The sequence below is a fragment of the Apteryx mantelli genome, chromosome 1 (assembly GCF_036417845.1).
Source record: "Apteryx mantelli isolate bAptMan1 chromosome 1, bAptMan1.hap1, whole genome shotgun sequence".
Taxonomy (NCBI): Eukaryota; Metazoa; Chordata; class Aves; order Apterygiformes; family Apterygidae; genus Apteryx; species Apteryx mantelli.
Window position 1 is genome coordinate 193,222,174 of NC_089978.1, and position 19,488 is coordinate 193,241,661.

The 19,488-nt window shown below is 36.9% G+C and overlaps 1 protein-coding gene across 5 annotated transcripts in view; it reads left to right on the forward strand.

Moving 5' to 3' along the window:
- FOXP2 (forkhead box P2) overlaps window positions 1-19,488 on the forward strand; it is a 454,906-nt gene that overhangs the window by 62,432 nt on the left and 372,986 nt on the right. For all 5 annotated transcript variants that reach the window (XM_067314932.1, XM_067314922.1, XM_067314902.1 and 2 more), the window contains one exon: window positions 2,885-3,025. The gene's annotated coding sequence lies outside the window, so the exon portion shown is untranslated. The remainder of the gene's footprint in view (window positions 1-2,884; window positions 3,026-19,488) is intronic.

Here is a 19,488-nt window from a genome sequence, read left to right on the forward strand (position 1 = left end):
TTATGCCATATCCAAATTGAACAATGATAGCAGAGATTAGATTTGAGGCACCTTACCACAGATATATTTGTTTATTTTCTTGCTCTGTGTTAAAACATCTTTCCTAACAGAGGTTCCAAAGTTTACTAGTAAATCATTGATTATTTTGTGAGTTTTGTGTTTTTGTGAGATAAGATTTCTAGGTAGAAACACCATAATTAGTATCCTGCAATACAGTTTTTATCTGTTGTGGTATGTGGAGTCCACTTTCTAAATTTTTAAATTTTGTGAGAAGGTTGACTTTGCTCATATAGCAATCCTATGATATCCAGTTCTTGTTTGGTACTGCTTGCAGTTATTTTTAATTAGTGTTACAGTGATAATGCAGGATCTCAGACAAAACTTAGATTGCTTTTGTGCTAGATGATTTATAATCCTATCCTAAAGATTTTAGTCTCTAAATAGACAAGTTGGACAAGTGGTAGAAGGGAGAGCTTGCCTAAAATCTTGCTATAAGTCAGTAGTACCTTAGTCTTTGATGCTATATGATCTATGCTGTCCAGTGAATTTTGTTTCCTCTTCAGTTTAGCTACTTGAGCTGCAGGGCAAACATAATGGCAAACAGAGTAGCAGCCTCTTCTCTTCTGCAAATTGTAGAAGTGGTGAGGGAGAATAGATAGAACCCCAAATGTACTTTGATCCAAAATATCAAGCTGACCAAAAAAAAAAGATATCTGTAATCCAAATTCCTCATTGCTGTGTCTAGAAAGAATGCTAATAAATATGTTTACACATAGATACAGAGGAAACTTCCTGATGTGTGTGCAGAATGTTAGGGTGCTAATTCATGCATTTCACAAAAGGGGCTTTGGTTGCATGCTGTGGTCTGAACAAAGTTATTTTTGTCTTGTTTTTTTTTTTTTGTACTTAGTAAGGGCTTCTTCATATAACGTTCCAGTGCATAAGTCTCAATATATGCTTAGTTCACACACCCAAAGATCTGTTTCCCAATGCACAGTGCCATTTATGTTTGCTATCAGCAAGATAATAGAAAGGACTGGGTATATTCCTTTGGCACGTCTGGTAGATATGGATAGAATTAATTGACATAGTTTTTTTCTCAAAAAAATGACATGCCATTTTATGACAGCAAAAAGTCTTTGTTCCCAGCATCAGTCATTCATGTTCCACTGGTTCAGAAGTCATCCCTGAAGGAATTTTAATTGATCTGCACTTAACCAAAATACAGCAAAAACACTACTGTATCCTAGACATGAAAGGAAAAGACGAGATTTTGGAATACAAAGTATATGATTTTTAAGGTTTGCTTTGAGGAGAAGCTTGGGACATAGACATGCTGACCAGCATTTATGTAACTTTTGAACTTCATGGAAACACATGAGTGAAGTTGCAGACTCTACACATGAAACTAGTAAACAACTTTAGAAGCAGAACTTTGCTTTTTAGCCCTCTGCTCGAGCTACTTTGGAACTGTGGACTGGGGAGATGAAAGCTACAAAATACTGCTTTGCAGTAAAATTTTGCTTCCTCATTTGATTGTTTTCTGTGATGCTGCTATTTTGGAAAAGCCAATTTTTTTGGAATATTTTGGAAAAGCCAAGTTTATTAAACATGGTAAAACGCAGAGAACCATGGGAATTTACTTTGCAGTTCAAAAGGATCTAGCGTGTACTAAAATGCAAGTAAGACTAGACTCACTCTGTGCCTGATGCCATAATGTTGTGTGCCTTGTGTGGTGAATATATCAATGTAGAATGGATATAAGAAATTGTTCGATTAGCACTATCATAAATGAATATATAAGAAGACAAGACTGACCATACTGGTTCCAAACAGTGGTTGACCTAGGTGCTACTCTGTCTCCATTATGGCTTTCTTCCAAGAAAACATCCACCACTCTCCCCTTGAATTCATAAAAACTCGCTGTATCTACAGCATCCTTGGGAAGAAGACCACAGGCTGGTTACCCGTTTTGTGGAGACCCATCTCCTGCTTTTTGTTTCAGGCCTGATTTTCACTAGACAGTTCTTGAGTTCAAATAGACAGGGAACAGCTTATTTCTATTCAACCTCTCCATCATATTCAGGCTTTTGTAGTCTTCTATCATATCTTCCCTTCGGTTGTCTCTTTTCCAGCCTGGATAGTCGTGACATATGGAATTGTTCCTCTTGTGGAAGCCATTCTAAGCCTTTGATTATGTATATTTTCCTTCTCTGAACCTTTTCTAGTTCTATTGTGCTCTTTTTTTGAGAGAAGGGTACCTGAACTGAGCAGGAGTGTTCAAGATGGGGATTAGTACAGTGGTAAATGGTGTTTTATATTTTGTTCTTTGCTCCTTTGCCAGTTATTTCTAACATTTGATTTTCTGTTTTGACTGTGACTGAGTGGTGAGTTAGGTTTTCATGGGACTATCCATCAAAAATCCAAGGTTTGTTCTCTGAGTAATAAGATGTAGTGCAATAGAGAACTGTGTTGTGTAATAGAGAATTAAAATTAGCATATTTATTAGTAATGAGTAACAAAGTTTCCAGTGAACCTGTGTTCAGCAAAATTTTGATTGCATGCATGAACCCTGCCAAAAGTATTCAAAATTTCTTGATAATAGGAAATTATCTTTTAATTTGTACACTTAGGCTTTTCAGACTAATTTAATTTTGTTATGAATCACAGGAGTAGAGCAGATGACTGCTTTAGATGCTTGATATTAGGAAAGAAAGATGTAAAAGATGTGGGATTTCTTGCAAGGTATGCAGTGCATGTGTGCAAAAACATAGCCCTCTAAATGTACTTAAGCGTGTTTTAAAGAAGTGATTGTAATACCTTGCTCTAGAACACAAAAAGAAAGGCTTGTACTTACTACTTTCTTTTCCCTTCTTACCCTTAGGTAATTTTAAGTGAAAGTTAAGGACCTTCTGTCCTTACCTGCCATAAAAGTGAAAGACGCTTCTGGAAGGAGGACGAGTTTGAGCAAGAGGACAGTTCCTTCCTACAACGCAAGAAGGTGACTAGGTGACTCCAAAGAAATGTAAGTGATTTATAATGGAGCTGTGATTGTGACTATTTCTACTATGGACTTTTATGCTCTGTAGGAGGAATATATATCATGTCATTGAATTACACTTCTTATAAGTGTAAAATATGGTTTATGAAAAAATTTATAGGGCATACAGAAAATACATACTCCTATGCTTGTATAATGCTAAAATATGCTATAAGTTTTTTTCCTGTACAGCAAAAAAAAATTTTTTTTTTTTAGGAAAATAAAGTGCTGAAAAGAATCATAAACATGTTTTTCTACCATTTCGTACGCATCTACATCTGTGTTAATTTAGATATGTAGAAACTAGGTATGTAAATCTAAGTGAGTTATCCTAGATTCTTCTTATACTCAGGAGAAAAGTAGGCATCTCCAGAGGCTGATGCATTCCACCCTAAAATTAATGCCTGGGGAATTTGGTATTACTCTTTGGATAGCTCGTGTCTCTCCATTGACAGCTTAGCTTTAGACTCAGTGTTCAATGAATACTTCTAACTGGTTTGTCTGTGTAAGAAGCAGTTCCAGCTTCTTTCCCTCCTCCCCTTTCTGCCATTCTCCCTCCATGTGCTTAGCTGTTGGTGCGGATATGTGACAAATACATTTGGAGAATGGATCTGGCTAAAAACAACCATTTATTTGTATGTTTTTGTTTTCAGCTGGATTTATCCCAGCCTTCTGCTGCCCAAGTGCCTTGGCTGGTACAGAGGGTAATGGGGGTGGGAATTATCAGCTAAATGTGGCATGGCAAGGTAGCTTCTTTGGCAGCAGTGCTGATTTCTGCAGCCTGAAGTGCTTGGTGAGATGTAGTCTAAGGCATCTGATTTGCAGATGTTTTCAGTGCCCTGCCATTTATAAGAATGGAAAAATTTGAGTGAACAACCTTAATTATTATTTAGTAAGGAACTACTGCTTTGTTGTGTATTTTGCACTGTGGTAGTACAGGGTTTTTTACTTTCTTTGTAAATTAGAATTCAGATCTCCAAAACCAGGAAATGGTCACGAATGAGTAGTAAGCAAATAGATGCCTTATCATAATTTATAGTAAAGACATGACGCTATATAATCCATAGCTATTTCTGAAACTTAAAAACACTAACCTGATTTTTTATAGCACCAAACATGATCTGTGGATTGGTGATACATGATTAGTGATGGGACTAATTTAGACACAGGATCTTTTCCTCTTCAGAATAGTAAAATACAGAGTAACGTTTCATTCTAATATTAAATACCTGGTGGGGAGGAGTAAAGAAGACAGAGCCAGACTCTTCCCAGTGGTGCCATGACAGGAAGAGGAGCAATGAGCACAAGTTGAAATACAGGTAATTCTGCTTAAACTTAAGAAAAAACTTGTTTCCTGTGATGGTGGAACAGGTTGCCCAAAGAGGTTGTAGAGTGTCCATCCTTGGAAATATTCAAAACCTGACTGCACACTGCCCTGAGCAACCTGCTCTGGTTGAACCTGCTTTGAGCAGGGGGGCTGCACTAGACAGTCTCCAGAGATGCCTTCCAACCTCAGCTACTCTGTGATTCTGTGAATATTTATAGGAAAGCAGAATTACACAAGATTCTGCTATTTTATTTTGTGATATTTTAAATTTTCTTTTTTGGCTTTTTTCCTTCTTGCATATATTTAGCTATTCAGTTTGGGCTTTTACTTAAGTTTTGGCAAAAGTTGAGAAACTGCAGAATTTGAGAGCTTTCTAAAATGTGTAAATCATATTTAAAGACTTGTGGTTATAACTAAGAATCATATTGAATTCTGTGAAAATATTTTTAGGTGTGAATTAGCACCACAATTAGATGTGGTGCTAACTGTGAACCAGTTACACGTTGGTTCACATGATGTGAACAAACATGATCTGGATTTTAGGTGTTTATAATGAGTATCTTTTTCATATGATGCATTAAAAGGAGGATATATTTTTTATACTATTTGTGTTTTAAAATGACAAAAACAGGGAATAATTCTTGGAGGAAAGATCCATTAATCCACAGTAGAACCAGATATTTTCCTGAAGCCTGATCAAAGGGCGGTGAGTTCTATAAAGCAGCCTAACACTTTCCATTGCACGATCTGTTTGCAGGTGCACGTGGACAGTCTGGGACAGACCATAATCCAAAATGGATGTCTGTGGAAATGTACCAAAACTGGATAGATGTACCATGATACTTCCTAGTATGTTCTTCCATCTTCTAGGATTTTTTTATTCAGGGGCTTCCTTGTGTTTTGAAATAATAGAGAAAAATCAATTAGCTCTTTAAACTTCAGCTTTGTTAAATTTCACCTTTGATTAGTTGAGCAGAAATTTTCTGTCCATAGCTATGCTATAGACTGAATCTCTTTTTAAAAGCTTCTGTGAAATTGTTTTATCATTTCTGAGAATGAAAAAAAACCTGTCAGTTCTAAAAAAAAGTCTCAGAACCCTTTACTTTGTTCTTGAGCAAGGACTTGAAATTTAAGAGAGAAGCTTTAATGGGTTATAAGATGTGCCTTTTGCCATGCCTCTGACCATCTACCCTTACTGCACTGAATTATAAGCTTTTGAAAATATCTGCTTACTCATATTCAGAAGAAGCATATGAGTTTGTCAGCATATTCTCAAAATATTCTCTGTATATTCTTAAGCTCCCAGAAATAATTGAGTTGTTCTGGCTTAGAGATCAAAGACTATGTTATGTTTTAAATGTACAGATCCCCTGTTATTTTCAGAAAAGGCTCTTGTTTTTTAAATTTTCTGGGGCAGTGAATTTTGATTCTATGTTTGTTGAGAATTCCGTTTTTCTACATCTTGTGCTTACTTTTCCAGTGCACTCTTTGAGCATGAAGTCAAGAGTGGGATTAATTTGCCCTGAATTCAGCCATCTAAAAGATTAGGTGTTGTAAGTCTGGGCTAGTCACTATAGACTTCTTCTCCAGTCAGTGAATAGAAATGGGCGCTTCCAGAAGGAAAATTCACGTAGGCTTTTTTTTTTGTCTGTCTTTGGATGAGATGAATCGTCCTGTGGAGATGCCTTTTTCTTGTCACTGACAATAGAAGAAGCCTGAGGTGACCAGCACAAATTTAGACATATAACTTTTCTATTAAATGTTAAGGCAGATAAACTCTATCTCAAGTGTTAGAATGTGAGACTTAAAACACAGGAATGTTACCACTGACACTGACAAAAATGTCCTGCTTACAAATGAATAAACAAAATTCTTTTTGAAATTATGATGATGCGTTTAAGCTTATTAAAATGACATTTTCCATATTGCTTAGACATTGTATGTAACAATTAAGAAAATGTTTTTCAAATGTCATAACTATGAAATAAATCTCAACAGATAATTTTTTTTTAATATATATTTTGTCTCTAGGTTGAGAAACACTTATGTTTTAATTTTATTTGGTTACTTAATATCTTAATAAGATAATAAAACAAAAATGAAGTTGTACCATGAGGTTTTAACATTGTTGGTTTAATAGTGCTCACAATAAAAGACAGTCAAAAAAATCTGGTGTTAATATGACACAAATGTGCTTTTAGCTAGTTTTTAAAAGCAAGTGACTAGATGACTTTTCAATTTGAAAATAAAGATTGCTCTGATGTCAGCTAATATTGATAATATTTATGTTCTAGTAAATGTGTTTGTGATTGAATGCTATTTTCCATTTGTACTGAAATATTTCTCTTGTGATTTAAAGTGCTGTCTATATTTTGACTATGTCACATAACATATGGTGATAACACACCACTTTCATCAGTTTTTAGTTTTAATGAATCAGGGCTGTATGTTAAGTGAACTTTCTTGCAGTGGAATAGTTGAATGAATCTAAAAAGCATATGAAGGAATGTATACTGTTCCATATTTGTTTTTTAGTTAAGATATAGGCATATGGCAAAGAAATGCTAGCATAACTTACGATTTTATGTCTTTTTAGCCAATTTCCATGTATTTCAATGATTATCTTGGTCAGCTAGACTTACCCAAATTATTCATATGAGCTTTTAAAATCTCTGTTCTTAAACTACGAAAAGTAATAAAATATGCATTAAATGTGGTCTTAGTCCATACCCTTGCCCTATTGTAGAAGTACACAGTATTGCTTATTGTAAGCAGTGTTACTGTACCTCCTCTTATGGTTGATTGATGAGCATCGTTGAGGTGGGTTAAATTTTTCTTTCATTTCCAATTAATGTTTGGAATATTCCTTTTTGTTCCTGGGATGTTTTCTTGGTTTGGTTTCTGTCTTTTCTTTGTTATTTATAATTTGGTACATTTAGTAAGTAATTACATAGTAACAAGATGCGTATGTACCAATGAAAAACCACAAAGAATTCCTGATTCCTGGAATTTTTATTCAACCTGAAAAAAATATTTTTTATTAAAGGAATAGTTGCTATGTCTTTCTCAGAGCAAACTGACCTAAAGAAAGTACTCAGAGAAGGGAAGTAAGCTCATTTTAATAACTTTTAGACAAATATTTTCTTTAATTCTTAAACACAAAATAACATTCCCTGGTGTTTGGATCTCAGTATTAGTAAACTACCTGCTGTAAACATGATCAAAATATTTCCCTTAGAAACATTGTCATCTCAGTACTGCTGACCAGGATTCTCACTGATAAATAAGCAGAAATTTACGGAAGCTGACAAGCTGGCCCTTTGTAGAGTCAATACAGGTTTTATAGGCTTGATTTTTTTTCACAATTGGCTGGCTTTATTTGAGTTGGGTTTACAATATTCCTATCCTTCTGCTACTTTAAGAATGTTTAGTTTTGAATGGAATTTTACACATTATCACAAAAATCCACCAAAAAGACTCTAGTTCTGAGAAAATGTAAAGGGCAGTTCAGCCAACGTACCACTAAACAGAGTATGTTTGAGTAGTGAAGGACTGTGCATATTTGTATTGAACTCTTAAGTTCTATTTTGTGATTGACATTTTGTCCTGACCTGGTTACAGAGTTTAAACTGAGTAGATTCTACATACTGAGAACATCTGGCTCCAGTGAATGAATCTGAGTATAGAAACCTGAGGAGTATTCCTTGAAGAAGCTTTACTGACTGCAACAAAATTAACAGAGCAAGTGTTACCCAGCACAGGCATCTAAATCAGCAGTTGTTTTTTTATAATAAAAAATCCCATATGGGGGTCAGTCCTATTCCATATAGGTAATGAATAAAGTCCCATCACACTGTTGGTCTGACTCAAAATTTAAAGGCAACCTGAGGTTTCAAATAAGCAAAAAAGGAAAGATATTTTGCTTGTTGCTGGCATTTTTAGAAAGTGTAATGATAGATTGATACTGAGAGTTTTTTTCTAAAACTACACGTATATTCCCTATTCACAGAATCAGAGAATGGCTGAGGTTGGAAGGCATCTCTGGAGACTGTCTAGTGCAGCCCCCCTGCTCAAAGCAGGTTCAACCAGAGCAGGTTGCTCAGGGCAGTGTGCAGTCAGGTTTTGAATATTTCCAAGGATGGACACTCTACAACCTCTTTGGGCAACCTGTTCCACCATCACAGGAAACAAGTTTTTTCTTAAGTTTAAGCAGAATTACCTGTATTTCAACTTGTGCTCATTGCTCCTCTTCCTGTCATGGCACCACTGGGAAGAGTCTGGCTCTGTCTTCTTTACTCCTCCCCATCAGGTGTTTGTACACACTGATAAGATCCCCCTGAGTCTTCTCCAGGCTAAACAGTCCCAGCTCTCTCAGCCTCTCCTCATATGAGAGATGCTCCAGTCCCTTAATCATCTTTGAGGCCCTTTGCTGGACTCACTCCAGTATGTCCATGTCTTTCTTGTCCTGGGGAGCCCAGCACTGCACCCAGCACTCCGGCTGTGGTCACCCTATTGCTGAGGAGAGGGAAAGAATCCCCTCCCTTCACCTGCTGGCAACACTCTTACTGATGCCAGCAACAATGCTGCTGGCCTTCTTTGCTGCAAGGGCACTTTGCTGGCCTGTGTTCAACTTGGTGTCAACCAGGACCACCAGATCCTTTTCTGTAAAGCTGCTTTCTACCTGGTTGGCCTCCAACCTGTACTGGTGCATGGGATTATTCTTGCCCAGGTGCAGGATTTGGCATTTCCCTTTGTTGAACTTTTTGATATTCTTGTTTGCCCATTTCTCCAGCCTGTCAAGGTCCCTCTCATTGGCAGCAACACCATCTAGTATGTCAACCACTCCTCCCATTTTTGTATCATGTACAAGCTTACTGAGGGTGCTCTCTGTCCAATAATCCATGTCACTAATGAAGATATTAAACTCTACTGGACCCAGTATCAACCCCTGGGGAACACCACTAGTGATGGCCTCCAGCTGCTGGTCACAGCCCTCTGAGCCCAGCAGTTCAGCCAGCTTTCAGTTCACCTTACTGATCACTTATCTAGTCTGCACTTGTCAGTTTGTCCACGAGGATGTTATGAGAGACAGTGTTGAAACCCTTGCTAAAGTTGAGATAAACGACATCCACTGCTGTCCTGTCATCTGCCAGGCCAGTCATCTCCTAGAATGTTATCAGGTTGGTTGAGCAGTTTCCCCTTTGGAAATTTGTGCTGACTACTGCCAATCATCTTGTTCTTAATTTGTTTGGAAATGTTTTCTAGAATTAGTTGCTCCATTGCCTTGTCTAAAGATGTAAATCAGGCAGGAGATGAAGGACAAGTTCTTACCAGCTTGTTTTCCCTTCAGCATATGTAAGTCTTTCTTCTCCGGTGTTTTTTGGATGGTCAGATTCCTGAATTACTTGGTTGAGAGCATTGATTAATTGGACCTTATGCCCATGTTGACTGTCAATTTTCTTCATTTTCTACTTTGTGAGAGATGGAGTCATATTAGTTTAATGTGAAGTATCTTTCCTGTGATACAGGGAAGTGAGAGGTAGTGGATAAATCAAACAAGGATGCTGGCTAAACAGACGCCTTCTAAAAGATGAATGGGATGGCCTTTCACCGAAGTGATGATTTTATAGACTCTGGTGTCCTACTGCATGCCATTGTGGTTCCCTGGCATTGAGCCATCCAGGAGTTGGAAATGATATGAAACATGCATTTATAATGGGAAACAATATTCTTCATATAAAATCAGTAAATGTTTTTATAGGATTACGGTCCGTTGGTAAACAGCTGCAGTGTTATGCTTTAGAGGTAGAAGCATTTGAACGGTAATGAAAGGATTCTTGTATACAACTAACAAAGCATGGCGAGACATCTTTTGGGGCATAAGGCATATATAATAATAATAATGAACAGCATTTCGCCTGAAGTTTTCAAAGAACTTTATAGAAAATATTAATGAATTAAGTATCACCCCTACCCCCTGTGGAGTACTGCTAAAACTGCTTAAATCATTAGTTAAGTGGAATACAAAGATAACGTATCGTTTTTGCAGTATCTTGGTTACAGTGCCTTTGCTACACATAGCTATTTCAAGGAGCTTCAGTCATATATATAATTATCAATATTTTTGCCATGGAGATGTTAAGGTACAGAGAAGTGAATTGACTTGATACAGTCAGATAGTAATGCTAGCATAAGCAACACAATCCAACTCCTGTCAAAACTATTGGAAATTGTCCTGCTGATTTCAGTGACAGTTGGATCAGATTTCTGGGTCTGTTTGGATTCCATCATTTAAGTTATTCTGAAGTTATTTTAATTTTGTATGTGCAGTCTCTTAGCCATGCAGAGGACATGTCCAGACCTTGATTGTGCTGCATGATGAAGATCTGTCTGCTTAGTGTGAAAAGAGTTAATTCTAGATATCTGGAATGAATACTGTTACTTGCCATTATACAGTTTGAAGTGCTGTATAATTATGTGGACAATAACACTGTGCAAACACACTGCATTTGTAACTTGGCCATTTAGAGCACCAATTTCATATAATCTGTGATACAGTGACACATGTATATGTTAGAAAAACACTTGTATTCGTATGTGTTAAAACCAATGATATGATATACAGTAAACACAAGTTTTCAGGGGAAAGACATTTAGAAAAGGCAGTATTTGCCCAAGCACTGTAGTTACAAAGTATAAGAGCAAAACCCATCTGTGGTGCATATGTATTTTGTTGACAACATCCCTAATGGAAACCAAAGCTAACTAAACAGTTATCCCACAGTGCAGTTGTAGGGCTTCTTAAACATTTCTATTTAAAAAATTGTTTTGGAGAGACAACTGTAAAAGAGACTCTGATTTTTAACCCTGCAGCACTGCTGCCTTTTTAAGGCCTTCTTTTCTAAATAGTTGCTAAGGACCACCCATTTGCCACTTCTCCCTTCTATGGAAGGAGTTATCAGTAATATCTTCAAAATATTCTTTAACATTGTTGCTATTCTAGACTTCATACTTTGTGGCAGTGAAATATAAAATTGCTTCTCTCATTTATCTGTAGCAACAAATGAAAATATGTAGGTTCTCAGCTGGCACAATTTTGGCTAAAATCTTTTTTTTAAATAGAAACCAAGTATGGGTTATGCTAATGGACCTCATTTGTAATTTAAACTGAGCTGTTAACATTCAATAATGGAACCATACATCAAGGAGTTTTCTGCAAAAACAGAAAAATATTAATTCTTCATCCTCAGATCTGCAAATCCAGACTGATGGGATTTCAGCCCTTCATCTTTTAGTGACAGGCAGTAGCATAAGTGGAATAAAACTAAAATGTGATCCCCTTTCTCTCCACCTCCTTCCCCTAATTTTACTCTGACAGAGAAAGCCACACAGTTTTAGCTGTTATCTTTGCTCAGGGGAAAAAACTGGTCTATCATCAGGTCTTTTAGGGAGAAGGATCTCTTCAGCGGAGCAGTTAAATGGTATTTTGATTCTCAGGGTGCATCTTATACCTGTATTTTTGCAGGATATGATAAATGATTTCTGAGACACTCATTGAGAGCACAGTCGAGGTCGTCAGCCTTTCCCCAAGAGGTCATTATCTCTCAGTTCTCTTTCTGATGAAAATGTTGAACGTGAGGGAGATGGGCTCCAGGTGAACTATCTGAAACTGTGCAGTCTTACATGAGGAATCCCAGGCCATATGTTACCAAAAGACATATATCTATTTTTTTAACTTTTTGAAAGGCATACTGCAAAAAATCAGTGACTCTAATCAATTTTTTTCTGTATGATTTTTAATTGATTTTGCAATAATTTAGTGCATGCATGTTGAAGTTTATCATACAAATCCCTCAGCATGCATACATTACTGTTAAGTCCTCTAAAATTCATGATGAAAAAGAAGCCTTTGGATATTTTGAAGATGAGACCTACTGTGTCTTTGGAGAAATTTGGTTTGAAGCCCTACAGCTAAATTCCTCAGCTCTTCAATTGTCTGCAAGTCAGTCGCACCTAATGCTGAAGAGGAGTTGGCTTGTGAAGCTGAGTCCCTAAATACAACTGAAAATACCCAGTTATCTGACAAGATGAAAGATATAATTCTGCCAAAGCCAAAGAAATTTGTACACACTGCCATACAAAACAAAATAGTCACATGGTTATCATCTTAGTATTAATAGGCGTAAGTAGCACCTACATTAGTATTTTAATTCAAATCAGGACTCTACTTCAGAAGTGACAGCATAAACTAGGTTCCTTTTGAACCTTTCTTTTGATGAAGCTAAACCAAGTGATGTACTCCAAAACCACACTGAATGCATGCAGTAGTACAAAATAAAATGTGCTGAAACGCCTGTAGGATGGACAGGTGAAGTGCTCAGCTCCAACTGTTCTGCTGTCCAAGGCCATTCCTGTTGGGCTACACTGTTTCCTAATGCAGACCTTTTCTTAGTTAAATAAGACCACACTTCTGGGGATCCTTTTCATAAAAAGATAGGTCTATAAATAGCCTTGAATCTAATTGTGAATAATGCAGCATTACCACTTCTAACTCAGATGTTTTGAATTTTGATTTCGCCTACTCTCTTCACATTTTTAAGGGAAACTTTAAGCAAATATTTTTAAGTGGTAGACTAGATGACCTGTGGAGGGAGGTCCTTTTCAACTCCATTTTCTATGTTTGTATGACAAATGATGTAATAGTTAACCTTCTGCACATTCAGCAATAGTTTTTTAAAAAAGGAAGGTAATACCCAAACACCCAAATTGAGCAGCTTTTCTTCCTTATCTCCTATCATCTTCTATGTTGTTGTAAACTGTGGTATATATTTTTTCATCCTGTATTTGGTTAAGAATATTGCTGATAGCAGCAACTAGGGATTAGGTAGTTCCATTGAACAGGCCATCTGTTGTAGTATGTACTGTTCTCCAAAGTGCTTGTAGATGAAGTATTTAATACTTTTTAAAGTATAAATACTTTATACCTAAATACTACTTTTTAAAATAGAATCTCACTGCTTTATGGCCAGGTTTCTAATCTTGTTGCACGCATATCTGGTGTTTTTCTGTCCCATTCGGTGTTAGTAAATGAGGTTGCTATATGCTGATATTTGTAGTTCTTCATTGGGCCCTTACCTGTAATTTATGAACTCTTACTTATCAAAGTCCTTGCTTTCAGTCCATCATCCAATATTTTGTTCACATGATGCTATTTATACCTCCCAATATGGCACTGTATTTGTGACTTACCATTGCCATGGTCTTCTAATGAAGTCAGTAGATAATTATTTCAGTAGAGTATTGCAAAACAGTAAGCTGATACTTCTGATGTGCCATAGATAATATACCAAATACTGTGTTTAGAAGTTACTCAAAAGTCAGTGTTTTTCTCCACTGTAGTCTGCCGTTTTATAATTTCAAATCTTACAGATTATTGCATTATTTTATAAGTTGTGATAATGACTCAGCTGAAAAGTTAAAAGTGAAATTGAGAATGGTGGGACATATGGAAATAGGCAGTTTGTAAGTGTATATAAAAGAGGTCATATGGAAAGGACAAGAAGGAGAATCAGTAGCAATTTAGGGAGAACAATTTAGTGATTAGCTGCACAACTAGCTGCATTAGTTATGAAATGACCGTTAACTCTCAATGGTATTAGACCAACTGTTATATAGTGAGGTAATCAAATGTTTGAACACTGAGAGGTTTAATTGGGAAGAGGGCAGAGGTACAAAGAAACAAAGAAAAATGAACTTTATAATATTTTGCACAGTGTTGTACTTACTCAGAAAGCTCATAATAAACACAGACTCTTTAAAGCTCTTAAGCCATTGCCATATAGCTCTAGGAGCACTCCCAAACACTAAAAAATGGTGGATTTCTTCATATTGAGCTGTATATTTCAAATTTTGCATTCAGTGATGGATACAGCACTTTTACTGCCATGTAGCTTATAACTCATGTAAAAATAATTTTAAAAATAATAATTGCAGAAGTATATATTCACTGGTTTTGGTTGTTGTGCAAAAGTCTGGCAAACATGCGAGTTTTGAAAGGTACTCTGAAGTGGACAGCCATAGATTTACTTACTTCCTATGGAGAAGCAGCATAACTCTGACCTGTTGTTTACCCCCTGTCAGGTGCATTCCAAAATCAGAAGAAAATATTTGTAATTTTTCTCAAATGCTCAAGCACATCCACAGCACTAATGTTTCAGTTAATGGTTTCACTCATTCTTGGAAAAAAAGTTAAATTTTGAAAATTTTACTGTATTTGTTTATCCACCATGAACAAATAAGAAAGATGCTCTTCAGTGTAACTAATTCCACAATCTGCAACTCTGTTTCTGGAGAGGAGGACGAATAGTTCTAGTGCTTAGTAAAAGTATCCTTTAGGATGGAAAGAGGACAATTTCCTTCCTAGGCTATAGGACATGTATAGAAAACCGGATCCAGGAAATTCTGGAAAGAGAAGGTCCCTTTGCCTTTCAGAATTTTGTGTGTATAAGATTGCTTTAATTTGACAGATTTTTCTGCCCAGTTCAGGTGGAAGTGGACTTGACCTATCTTAAGAACTTACGGAGAAAAGAAACAGAGCCACCACAAACTGATTAGAAAGTGAATGGGAGGATACTGAGAACAAGAGGTGCATTTTAAGAAGACTAGAAGTGTTCTGAGATCATGGGCATGTTTGATTTTTGTAGTGGTAATGTCTGTAAGCACACTTAATCCTGAAACTTAATGTCCTGAATTAATGTATTCTTACGTACGTGTCATCTGACCTGTTCTTCAGTGTGGCTTGTGTACTGGATCTATTTTCAATATTTAATGTCGGATTTTCACCCAGAGATCAAGTTTGCTCCTGTTTTTGCGGATGTCAAATTTTATTTCTTGATTGCTGCCATAAGTTGATGGTGAAATATTATGAATTTGCTTGCTCCATCATCAGATATTACGTAAAGGTATGAACAAGGTTCTCTGAAGGCTGTGGTGGCTATTTTGTGTTTCTGTTGCTTCACCTTCCATGAGTCTAAATTGCTGGCCACTTTTAGCACCAAGGGAATCCTTTCCATTGCTTGCATTGACTAGCCCATTGTGGCAGAGTTCTCAGAGTCTTTTCAATTCTTAAGTCTTCCATCAAATGAAAGTGTCGTGTCAAGGGAAGTGTGTGAATAGTACTTAAAATAGCTACCTGATCTGTGGACAAAACCAGGCAAAATTGTTCCTGAAGAAAAAAAATATTTCTGAAAATTAGACCCTGAATGTTGGTTTAAAGGTTGTGTCCTTTGGAAGGATTTGAAGCAGTTTAGGTGCTTATGTTGCTCTAGGGACTTTGAGTAATGTGAGGTTTTAAGGCAGGCTAAGTATTCCAGGAAGTTTAAGAGCTTATGGCATCGTAAATATTTAAGATGATTTAAAAGGTTATGTCCTCTTTAGTATTTGAGTTGGATTAAGTGCTTATAGTGCCTTAAGGACTTTTTCATTTTTTGCCCTAAAAGGAACCTAGGAAATTAAATGCGAAAAAACTGTTGATGCAACGTTTAGGCTGCATTTGAGAAATGCAAAATTTCGGTTTTCAGTAGCAACAGTAACTTGGTCACGCTGCATATACCTGAAAGATGGACAGCGCAGTGGAGAGTATCTAGGACATGGCTGGGAATTAAATACAAAAACAGGAGTTTTTAATACCTTGACAGCCAATGCGTTGAGGAATGGTTCTTTTCTTCCCTTTTAAGTAAATTTTCTCATGTGAAGAGCAACTTATTTGTATCTAACCCCTATTCCATATAAATGCATCTTTTACATTTATCTAGTACTTATCAGTCCTTCCTGTTCTGTCCCACTAGATGAGTGAGCTGTACTCATTATTATAGTACTTACATTTGTATTCTTGAAAATGAATTTAAAAAGCATGGCACCCTAGTTAGAAACTGTATGCATTAAGTAAGCTCCATCACAAACTGAAAATGTTTAGTAAGGCTGTCATTGTGTTCTGTATGATCTAATAAAAGGGATCGACTGGATGATAAGGTTAGAATCAGATCTCAGAAAGGCAGGGAACAATTTCATTTAAAAAGATAAAGACAATCTTTAATTCAGTACTCAATGAAATAGAGAGCCATTTAGATTCATTCTGTAGTTTTGCTAATATTTTATATCAAATAGTAAGGAATTTATATCTAGATCTCAGTAACTTCTTTCTTCAAGATTTAGTCAGTTTATGTATTTATTCTTGTCTTCTGAGATGCCTAAATTTTTCACCAAAGTGTATTTGTATAACATTTTCTGAAGTTTCTATGCTTCTGTAATTGTAGGAATACTCCTAAAAAATTTATTTTCTATTTGTTACTTTATCAACCAAACACATACGCTTCTTAGTACATAAAGAGCAAAATGGCTACCATTCGTTTTCTTCTTCACTGTCTCAGATCACTAGTCATCAGTTCATCAGTCCAAACTCACATTGTTCTCATTGGCCTCTGATACTAGTGTTAATGTTGCTCAGTTAAAATAACATAACTGTAATAGCTATATTTACAAAGGTATTTCAGGCTGCTCTTGAGAGCAGAACTCGATGATAGCCATCTGGGCAGGGTAGTCTCCTGTGGGCCCACAGAAAAGGCCTTAAGTTATCTCTAAGATGGTCTTATTGCAGCAGTATTGCATGCTCAGCCATGGTGACTTGCTTACTTAAACTTGTCTATGCCACAAGCGATACGTGAATCTGTATGCCCCTCTAGAACAACCTCTGTGCTGTTCTTGCTGCCTAGACATAAACTCAGCTTACACTAGTGAGACAGACGAGCGGCAAGTACAAGAAGAGGAGTTGAGGCTGAGGGTTACCTGGAGGCTTCTTGGCTAGATAGACAGTGTACTATCTATATTCAACAATGTAGATAAGAGCAATTAGGAGTCTTCCAGATGTCTGTGTGTACCCAGAAAGTTCACTGTTAATATTCCAGCACTCTGAAATACGCTGTCAGTTATGTCATGTTACAGTAATATTCTAATAACTTGGGTAGTGCTGGCTTACTGTCTCCCCCCAGTTTTGACCAAAAATCATTAACCATGTGGTGGTACAATGCACTCAAAAGGCGAGATGATCAGCACATCTGACATCCTCAAGTCTGTTTGTGGCCCTCTCTGAAGAGCCATCCCTGTCTTTACAGCAGCAGTACATTGCTTTCAGTCGTGCAGTATACCTGCTCATCCTGTGGAATTGTATCAGTGGGTTAGCTCTGTATTTGTAGTACCCACACTGTCTGTCAGGGACTGCAAGGCCATCTGTCATCTGGCCTGTCCCTGGATGGTTGCTATTCACAACATCTCAGACAACACCAGAAAAACACTGGGCCATGGCTTTGACCAGGACCATTGTTTCTTCTAGAAGACTCAAAGCTGTTATATTCATGTTGCCTGTTGGCAAGAAATTCCGAATCTTACATCTTATTATGAAAAAAGCTAGGTCTTTAAGAGGTCACTTGTTCCCTGCCTTTGTCCCAAGAGCCCAGATATTGACCAACACCTGTTTCATTGTTGACAGACACTCTTCTAATTGTTCCTTAGGGCTTCTGATAGTAGATATTCCACTGTTCTTTAGTCAGTAGAATGTTATTTAATTAACCTTACTGTTAGAAATTTTTTCTTAATATCATACTTGAATTCACTTAATTACAATTCAAGCCCATTTTTTCTTGTCCTATCTGTAATACATACAGAGAGCTTACTGTTTCCTTCCTGTTTGCATGACTGTCAGCATACACCTTCTCTGTCTTCCTTTCTATTGTCCTTTGTGTCCTTCCCTATAGGTTGTACTTTCTTGGTCTCTTACTTTTTTCCCTTGATCTCTTACTTTTTTTCCCTCTTGCTGTAGTTTGAACATCTTCAGTTGGGTCTTATCCTTCTCGAATTGTAGTATCCAGAGTTACTACTCAGCACCTGTTTTTGACATGGTCAGCACAGACATAAAGGTCACACACCAGATTCCTGTGACCTTTCTGTAACCAGCATGGTCCTGAACATCTCTGGTGTCTCTGTAGAGTGTATTTCACAAAAGTGTTGAATGCAGATTGGCTCGATGTGAGCATGGCTCTCTGTACACTACCCAACCTCTGTCATGACAGTGGAGAACAACATGCTATAGGAGCTCCAATGTTCAAAGCCGTGTCAGAGAGAGAGAAATGTTGGTTGAAAGGCAGAAATGTCGCCTATGAAGAGGCCATGATCATGGCTCCTGAGAGCGAAGGACATACAGGTCTATTCACTTTTCCATCTCATTCCCAAGCAATGTAAAACTAAGGCCTGAGAATCCCTTCATCAAGCAGTGAAAACATGATGTGGGTACATCTTTGCAAGGCAGTGGATACATTTTGGACACTAGTGAAAATTCAGGAAGTTTATGTGAGTGGACCAGAGAGCTCCTATGGTAGCTGCCAGTTTAGACAGTAAAGACTCACATTTCAACAACCCCCAAGCAGCTAGAGCTGATGATGCATGTAGCAGGTTGGCCCAAGGTCCTTGCTGAGGAACTGGGCACATGTTTTTGGGGATGTTCTAAAGTATCTTCTCAGTCACAGCCATTTCCTTCTACCCTGTAAAAAATCTAGTCTTTTTGTTGATCAGTCTCTGCATGAGGGGTTCATGTAAACAGACCAAACTTGATAAAAGATGGAGTTGAAAATGTGTTTATCTTGTGTTTGACTTGAATGAACATACTTGCCAAGTGTAGCCTAATCAAATATATACTCTCTTCTAAAGTACTGAAGAGATATGATTACAAGAAATAAGCATTCATAATAGTATTATAAAGTTGCCCTTTCTATTATTCTAATATTCATAGTATAAGGGAAGGATGTTCGTGTACAAATAAAAGATTCTTAAAATTCTATTCTATTCTATTCTTAAAATAGAAGTTGCTTATCTTCCAAGGAAGTATCAGTTTATACAATTTTATTTCCCTCATTAACACTGTAACACACAGAGTTGTCAGTCCAGGATTTTCAGAAGGCTTTCTGTGTTGTCCTAGTTATGCCTATTTAAATCAGTGGTAAAATTCCCATTAATTTAGGCTAACGGTGGGTGACTTTGAAAATTTCACCCCATAGTCTAAGATAATGTTGGT